The sequence below is a fragment of the Scleropages formosus genome, chromosome 16 (genome assembly GCF_900964775.1).
Source record: "Scleropages formosus chromosome 16, fSclFor1.1, whole genome shotgun sequence".
NCBI lineage: Eukaryota > Metazoa > Chordata > Actinopteri > Osteoglossiformes > Osteoglossidae > Scleropages > Scleropages formosus.
Genome location: NC_041821.1, coordinates 14,291,590 through 14,301,210, shown reverse-complemented (window position 1 = coordinate 14,301,210; position 9,621 = coordinate 14,291,590).

Below are 9,621 nucleotides of genomic sequence, written 5' to 3'. Positions count from 1 at the left end.
GGTGCGGTGGCGCAGTGGGTTGGACCGGATCCTGCTGTCCGGTGGGTCTGGGGCTCAAGTCCCGCTTGGGGTGCCTTGCGATGGGCTGGCGTCCCGTCCTGGGTGTGTCCCCTCCCCCTCCAGCCTTATGCCCTGTGTTGCCGGGTTAGGCTCCGGCTCCCCGCGACCCTGTGTGGGACAAGCGGTTCAGACGATGATATGTATTATATTATATTATGTTATAATAACCTGATTATAACAAACCTCATTAATGCCAAAGGTGTTCATTGAAATGCCCAAGTAAGTGAGAAGCAAGAACTATATACAATATGTGCACACAAAAAATCCACACTACTTCACATTTGCCATCAGTCATACACATCTACACATCTGCTTTCTAGAGTACAAAAAGAGACCTTTAAATAGCCTCCCTTTATTGCTGTGGGAAACATTGAACTATTTTCACCAAAAAAGGGGTATCAATAATACAGACATGAGCTCAGCAAAAGTGATCTACGCATGTCTAATTACAAGGAGACATGAATAGAATTTTTCCTTACATTACCATTTGTCATTTTCAAGTTTATGAAAAACTTTCATACTAATTTGTTTTCCAATTTTCACAAGCATGGGCCACCCTAGAACAAGTAGTATCTAAGGCCACCTAAGAGCTTGGTTGGGTCTTTTGCCAGGCATGAAAACAATACTGTTGGGAAAGTGGCATATTAGCGAAACACACACACACACACACACACACACACACCCAGTCCGAAACCACTTGTCCCGATGAAGGTCAGGGCAAGCTGGAGCCTAACCCGGCAACACAGCGCACAAAAACGGAGGGGGAGGGGACACACCCAGGACTGGACGCCAGTCCATCACAAGTCACCCCAAGCAGGACTTGAACCCCAGACCCACCAGAGAGCAGGAACCGGCCAAATCCGCTGCACCCCCCCGAACATAAACAACACATGTATAACATAACAGACATACCAGGGAGAGGTGTGTGTTCATGTTGTCGGTCTGTATGTGTTGAATGTTTGTATATGATATAAAGAACATAAAAACTCAATGTGTGCACCAACTTTTAACTATAGCTTAGGTTAATTGTAAATGAATGAGTGATTTTCCTCCTGACCAATAACTCAGACAGACCTGCTCACAGTATTGAGTGCCTTTTTGCTATGGCTAACCACAAGAAAAAAAGAAACTCTTCACCTGATCAAATGTCAGTATTGCACTTTGGATCCTGCTCCCGCTGTAGTACCATTGAGCAAGGTATGTACATTGAATTGCTGCAGTGAAAATCACCCTGCTACTTGATTGGGTGAGGAATTGTAAGTGTCATAACATGGTAAGAATCTTTCTCAAAAGCAGTGAGATCATAATAATAATAATAATAAATAAATAAAAAAATTAAAAACCTTGTAATACTCAGTCACTTTCCAATTGATGGTGCATTTAGTTGACTGACATGCATTAACCGTATTAACAAATTCCAGACTAATTATTTCTATTAATTAATGAGTGACCCAGTGTAAGTAGTGTGTCTAGCAGTGTAAGTCACCGCGGTGAATAAGGTGTGTGGGCTCATAACACTAGACAGAGTTCATTGGAAGTCGCTTTGGAGAAAAGCGTCCGCTAAATAAATACATGTAAATGTAAATGTTTAGCTTGGGTGCATTTTTTTTTTCTTCTTGACAGCTCAATACTTTCAGACAAGAATGTTCTGACACTGTTCTAGTTTTGGTTCTTGTAATCAGCCTCGTTGGTGACCTCGCACCCGTTGTAAGCACAAAACACCACTTGTTGCCCGACAGATAATTATGGTCTTTTCCATAATGATGATGCTTCTGAGAAATATCAATGTTCCTTATGGGCACGCAACTGCAGAATGTCCGATGCTGCAGTTTTCCTCATCGCTCAGTCTGATTGTATCTGCCTTGTTTCACGCATTGAAAACCCGCTGCTTCTGACAGAATCACTACTGGACCCATTTGGGGATATTACAAAGACGGCAATTCAGCTTTCATAGAGGAGCTGTCTCCGCATCTTCTGTCAATTTTCAGTCTACGCTGCCCTCATTTTCACAGCTGTAGTTTTAAGAGTGATTAAAATTATACTGTAATTAGGAGTAACAGCATCAGCTGAAATGCTCCGTGGCCAGAATATACTTCTCAATATAGAAAAAGCTAACAAGGAAATCATACATTCTGTTTCACTCACTCATTCTTTATTGTTAACTACTTGTCCATGTTAAGGTTGTGGAAGTCTGGAGCATATCGTGGAAACGCAGGGTACCAGGCTTGTTGGCATGGACAGGAAGGCACTCGGTCCGTTGCAGAAAAAAAAGATTTATTGTACAGTTCTTAATAAGGGCAGATATATTATCACACTAAGTGTATCATACTAGTGTGAATGCTGCGCAGTGTAAAAAACTGCAGTAACGTTCTGTTGTTCTCACAATCATTAAAATTAACTTCTTTTTGAGCTTTTCTTACTTTGAGGTTAATGTGCCTAGACTTACATTTACTCAGCGAGGGAAACTGGAACATAGCTGTTTCGTTTAAAAGGCTTATTGCAAATGCAGTTAAGAATAACTTCTGTAAGCTTTTTTCACACAGGCAAAAGTCTGTCTACAGCTTTACTGTAGATTGATCTGATGAATAGTGGAATTGCACTGTGAAATGGAAGGATATGAAATTGCATTGGCTTCCAAGTCTGTTATCGCACGCAGTTTGAAATGTGCCAAATTGCTCTTCAGTGTTTTTCTACTTATCATGGTCTGTACCCCATATCGTAATTTTTCACTGGTCATGACCTAGTCAAAATGCAGTGATATTTCCGCATGCAGATGGTGAGAGCCCTAGGTATTTGTGGCAGGGTGGGGCCCGGACATGTCCTCGTGCTTCACCGTCAGCTTTTCAGAGGGGACACAAGCAGCAGGTGTGGCCACTTCTCCACTTAAGGACAGTACAAAGCGCGGGATGCTGGAAGTGGAAGAGGAGGATATTTTGGAAATACGGTTGAGAAGTCTGGCTGGTTGTGTTTGTGTATTGTGGACTTTGGAGTTTGATGTAGTTTTAATTTAGAAAATCCTTTTCATACCTTGCTCTTGAGTTCTGTTGTAGTTTTGCATTGTCTGGGGAATTGTCTTATATTCAGAGCCAAATTACTATTTTTGTTAAACTTAAGTGCCGATTGTCATTTCATTAATTTTGGTTGTACTGAGCGAGCATTAAAGGGGGCGCGATGGCACGGCGGGTTTGGCCAGGTCCTGCTTTCTGGTGGGTCTGGGGTTCGAGTCTGTCATGCCGGTGCATGCTGGTGCACCGGAAGGAAGCCGTCGGACCCAAGCGCGGAGCGTCAGGGTTCAGAAGGGGAATCCAAAAACCGTGGTCAAAAAACAATCCAAGGGTTGCCGACGTACAAACGTAGCCGGAGGGACAATCCGTAAACCGTGAGACAAGCAGGATATCGTGGAAGCCGTGGAGTCGAGAGAAGGAAGGGAACGGAGAAGGGAGAACAGGGTTGAGGATAGGAGGAACGGGCGAGGTAGGTAATCAGGAAGCACACACCATAGCGAAGAGCAAGGCTGAACAAGGTTCCGTGTGTGTGAATGAACTCTGGACCGCCCTTTTATGCGGTCGTCCCCTGATCCGCCGCGGCTGATCCTCGTTGCACCGAGAAGGGCGTGACAGAGTCCTCCTTGGGGTGCCTTGCAATGGACTGGCGTCCCGTCCTGGGTGAGTCCCCTCCCCCTCCAGCCTTGCACCCCGTGTTGCCAGGTTAGGCTCTGGCTCGCCGTGACCCCGCTTGGGACAAGCGGTTTCAGACAGTGTGTGTGTGTGTGTGTGTGTGTGTGTGTGTGTGTGTGTGTGTGTGAGTGATAACTAAAAAGTTGTATAATAAAACCTACTGCCAGACCAGTCATCACCTCCCCATGCCTAGTCACTGTCAAAACCAGACATGTCCCAGCTTGTCACAATACTCTTGTTTGATCCAGTCTTCTGTGCTCCTAAATGAACCTTTATCACTCTAGTTGTTTAGTCTCTTGCATAATTCTTGTTACCCCTAAAAGTATAGTACCTGCGCCAACATGCCCACACCCCTGATATATACTGCATGCTGTAAATCACCTGCTTCTTTTTACTTTACAGACTGCAGTCTTCATCTGCTGAACTAACTTGGTTGGATTAGTACACTCCTTACTCCACCTGAGTCCCACAAGACACATTGTTAGCCGTAGACGTTGTTGTGAGCAAAAAGGAGAATAGAACACTAGCCACGTCAATTATCCAAGGAAGCACTCGTCGTAAGAGATAAGTCTTGGTCTTAGCGTAACTCAAAATCATTTAAACCTGATCACATAGGTTTTCATAGAGTTTTCAGCCAGTTGCCTCCCCCCGTGAAAAATAAGGAAAAGCACGAGCTTGGAATGTAAGGATGCAGGTGTGTTTGAAGGGTAGGAAAGGTGACGTGCTGCGTGAGAGGTGTCGGCTGTATACAGACACTCCCTGTGTGACTGGAGAGAAATGCATGCTGGGTCATGTGAGAGCCATGGGATGCTGAGTGTGACATAATTCCCTGTGATGAATGCAAAATTGTTCAGTTTCGTGTTCTGGAGTCAACCACTTGCCACTGTTCATGACTGCAGAGCTTTTGTGACGTGTGTCTTAGGGAATACTTACGGCAGCGCTTCAGAGCCGGAATCGGGAGTAAGTTGTTTGTCCATTTGGCTGCCTTTTTGCTGTGGGATGCTGGGGATATTTATGTAACAAGGTTGCCTCCACGGTAGGGAGCTGTCAACGCTCTGAAGCTCTGGGTTTGGTAAAAAAAAAAAAAAAAAAAAAAAAAAAAAAGAAAAATTCAGCTTGTCAGGCTCAGCTGTTTTGTACAATACATTGTTTCACTTTACAGAATAGTGGACAGATGTGTTCTTAAATTATGATGGGCAGCTCTTGCCAAATCTCATTTTTGTCATACTTTTGGCCTTTTAACAGGCTAGCAGACTTATCCAAAGCAATATAAGCTTTGCTAATTTGCAGAAATACAAAAAATATACGGTTGTCTCACGACAGCTTCTGGTACAGTTACACCAGACAGAAAAGCTTGGAGATCTTTTGAAGATCTTCTCAAATGCCAGAATATTTAAGGAGTGTCCCTCCGTATGCCAATACTCCATGGGAAGAGTGTCTGAACGCTGGGCTGGGTGCCCCAAATACTGGCTAGCAGATAGAAAAACACTCCTAAAGCATCATCTGGGAAGAAGGTCCTGTTCAGCACCAGGAGCTGTCCGAAGAAACCCCACTTAGACTGCTTGTAAAGCTGAAGATGGAAAGGGTGACAGTGCAGGAAGACAATTCAGGCAGGTTACTGGAAAATTTAGTTTGCAAAGTAACACAGGAACGCACACTGGCAGTGTTCTATGCAAAAAAGTAAAGAACACTGTTCATTGTCAGAGAAGAATAGATTTTTTTTCACTCTTAAGATGTACTGTATATATATATATATATATATATATATCCATTGTCACAGGGTGACCTTTGCACACACATTGCCTGAAACTGCCAAACCCACTACGCTCCCCTATGGTCGCAGCGAACCAGAGCCTAACCCGGCAACACAGGGCACAAGGCCGGAGGGGGAGGGGACACATCCAGGACAGGAAGCCAGTCCATCGTAAGGCACTCCAACCGGGACTCGAACCCCAGACCCACCGGAGAGCAGGACCCGGTCAAACCTGCTGCGCCACCGCACCCCTGGTGACCTTCACTTGTTGTCAAATGAAATTCCAGAATTAGGTTCTTAATTTATTGATCCCTCCATAATGGCACCCTTTGAGGTTCTGCGTTTCAAGATTTTGCTGTATGAGCGCCCCAGGTGATGGCATTTACTCAGCTGCTGTGCCTTCAGTTTGACTCCTCTGCAATTTCCAAAGACAGAATATATCATCAGACCTGCACAAGTGATTAGAGGCAAAGCAGCATTATTTTCGGGAGAGATGAGACACTCAATTTTACAAGGCTTATTGCTAAATAGCACAATTTTAACACAAGGTTTTCTTGGTTTTCCCAACGTAGGCAAATTAATGATCACCAGTTTCACTGAATTTTCTGTTTTTTTTCCCCCCAGATTTTGTTCATTTCCGATGGGTGTATCAAGGTCTGGCTGGCCAAGGGATAATAATTTTATTGTTTTCTTTACTTTGCAAGAACAATACTGAAAAGACCGAATGAAGGAATGACGGAAAATACCGTTCCGCCCGGAGCAGATTCTACGACAGTCACAGATTCGGACTCGCCATCTGAAGGACGTTTCGAGTACTGTTGCAGTTACAGCCTGTTGCCCTACAATTGCATCCTCAAGCGTGTAAATGAGTCAGTAAATCTAAGTACCTTAGAAGACAAACCTAAGTTGCAAGTTACCTAGAACAAAGATGTCAGCTAAATAAGTAATTAAACTCCCTCAAAGGGCTTTTAGGTAAATATTAACCAAACAATAACAATGTTGCTCCACATTTCTATGGCTTCTAAGGTAGAACCAAGGCATTGATAGTGGGCATGCTTTCCTTTTCACATCGGTGCATATCAACTGCTCACACTCAGGCAGTGTTTTGGCAGCCACTCTCTCCCTTCCATGGGGGGAAAAGGCAAGGCTTCACGAGCAAAGACCAAGCTGAGGTAAGTGACTCATTACTGTGTGTCAGGATCAGCTGTCATAAATAATCCCCACAGCTGAACCCACTTAATGCAAAGAGAGAGGAGATGCAAGCGCTGTGTAACATACCGCCACTGGTCCTAGGGCAAGCCAAAAACGGGGATTAAATGTATGTATGGGACTATTATTTTTAACTAGCTCAGATCTACATTGGAAAATTTCCCATGTGGAGCTTTTTTCTTTTGCTTTTCAACAAACCCAGGACACTTTGCATATAAAAACCATATTGTCAAATCTAGGTAGAGTCACCTCATTGCTCTTGAGCCATGCTTCTGTGCTCTGCCATGACTACACAGCTATGCTTTTAGTGCCCTGCAGTTCATCTTCTTTTCTGTGGAATACATTTTAAACCTTCAAAAATAGTTCTTTTACCTCATTATGTCAGAGCCAATTAGAAATTATGCACAAAGGACGTTTGAAAAATGCAGAAAATCCATTTTCCTCAAGCGCACGTCATTTCGGTAATAAGCGCATTCTGCTGACCTCACCTGGTGGCTGAAGCAAGTGGGAAGAACTGCAGGGAATGTGGGCTCCTCATGCACTCGCAATGCATTCTCACTGTGGTAAAATACCAAAATACTCTCTTAGCCTACAAGGAATATTTTCAAAAAAATGACTGATTTATACTTTGAACCTAAAAATTATTTTTAGGGACTTCTGAGTCCATCATTTGCACTATGTCATTGGCACTATTTCTCCTGGGAATAACACAATAATTGTTGTTCCACCAGCCCTTCTACTGAAAGCTGCTTGCTGCATTCTTACGTACTGTACTTTATCGCAGTATACTGCACCACTCTAAATGTGGAAAGTAAGTGGCATGGGTGTAAACTACAGGGATGTACTCCAGCCACCACAAAATCAAGAGAAAAACGTTGCATTTAGGACTTTTTGTTTAACTACACCCTTTTCCCTCAGTGGGATATTAAAAATGACTGTTGATTGTTGTTATTGATGCTGTGTGCTGTTATAGTTACATCTGTGCGGGACAAAGTAGACTATTTGCATAAGCGTCAGTGAGTGCTCAGTTACTGATGTGTCATTGGCTTTTGGGCACATGCGTACCTCGTGTTATTCTTTTTAAGAAAGTAATGTCTCTGTCAGTGTGGTTGATTATGTCCGTTACAGTATCGGACAAAGGGAATTAGTAAAAGTTCAATGATAAGGACTTTAAACATAATTTAGATTTTACGCATGGGTAAAAAAATAATCAGCTCTGATAAGGGTTTTAAAAACTTTACAAGGGAAAATGGCCATCTGCTGATAATAAATGTACTGTTTTTACTTCAGGGGGTGGGGGGGGGGCACGGTAGCACAGCGGGTTTGGCTGTGTCCTGCTCTCCGGTGGGTCTGGGACCCAAGTCCCACTTGGGGTGCCTTGTGACAGACTGGCGTCCCATCCTGGGTGTGTCCCATCCTCCTCCAGCCTTACACCCTTTGTCGCCGGGTTAGGCTCCGGCTTGCCGCGACCGCCCTTGGGACGAGCGGCTTCAGCCAGTGTGTGTGTGTGTGTGTGTGTGTGTGTGTGTGTGTGTTTTTTTACTCCAGGCTGTTATGCCCAGCCCAGTGTAATTGCCAAAAACTGATTATAATGAGTATGAAACAGACCCATCTGCTTTTCATCCTTGTAAATTCTGTTACTAAATACAAGTATATTCCTTTTTATCTTATTCTATTCTGTAAAATGTATTTGCCGTTTCTAAGTTTATCACAAAAGTTCACATTTTTGACAGCCGTGTGATAAACATCTCGTTACATTTCTTTGACATAATCTATATCTTATTACTAACGCTCCCTGTTGGATGCCCAAGAAGTTTTTGTTATCTTCAAAACGCTGAAGCAACTTCTGGGAAACTTTTAAAATAAGTTTATCCTTTTCTTGTCCTGAGTTTTAGTCATGATGCACATACAGTTGTAATTATTTGATTTCCATTTTTACAAATCAGGCTTGCACACTGATATGTAACATTGCGGGTTTCTTTTGTTGTCTTAAATACAGTTGAGATTATTGGTTTGTTGACTGTTGTAGGCATCATCCAGAAAGCTTAATAGTGAACCTACATGTACAATCTCTCTGTGTACCTTGGTTTGACTGTGTAAGACACTGTGTGATTGGAATATGTTGAGCAAATCAATGTTATGCCGAAAGGGAAACGGAAAGGACACTTAAAGTTGTGGAAATTAGCAGAAAGACCCTAGCTCAAAGTCAATAGCAAATTGATCAACTAATCATGACCATCCATCGATTACAGCTATTTAGTAAAACACTCTATGAAGAACAACTTCCCACTTTTCACAGTTCACTCCCTACATATTAACAATATTACTTTGACTGGTAACAAAACATTTGTGCCAAACATACCAAGCTCACTGATCAACTAAACTAAGTCTGTTTTTCAATTGACTATTAAAGTATTTTATTTCTTTGGAAGCATTCTTAAAGTAACTCAAAAAAATGTTTTATCTGTCATTTTTCTGGTACGTGTTAAGATAAAATTTGCAGCAGAAAGAGTGAGTTAAAGATTAAAGAAGCAGTAGTTGTCCAGTTACTAATGTGGTTCTTTAGGTTTTCACTAACTAATCTTCTATATTTGTCCATTTTTATTTTGATAAAAATGGCATAACGGGGCAATTGCTTAAAGCATCCCTTTTTCTTTTCTGGTGATTAAAAATGATCTATTTCTGTCTCAGGAAATCACTTTGTGCTGTTAAGAGGGTTTTCTCTGCAAGTGGTTAATTAAGTTCACACAAAGTTAATTACATAATCCCCCCTCAGGCCAGAGCTCCATCCACTATGTATATTTAGGTTTTTTCTTTGGGTTATATTATATCTCAGTATTGTGTCTTCAAGATGTGCTCAGGTATCGTCAAATGTTCGAAGGCTCGTCAAACGATAACATTGATGTTCTTTTGTCAATGTTA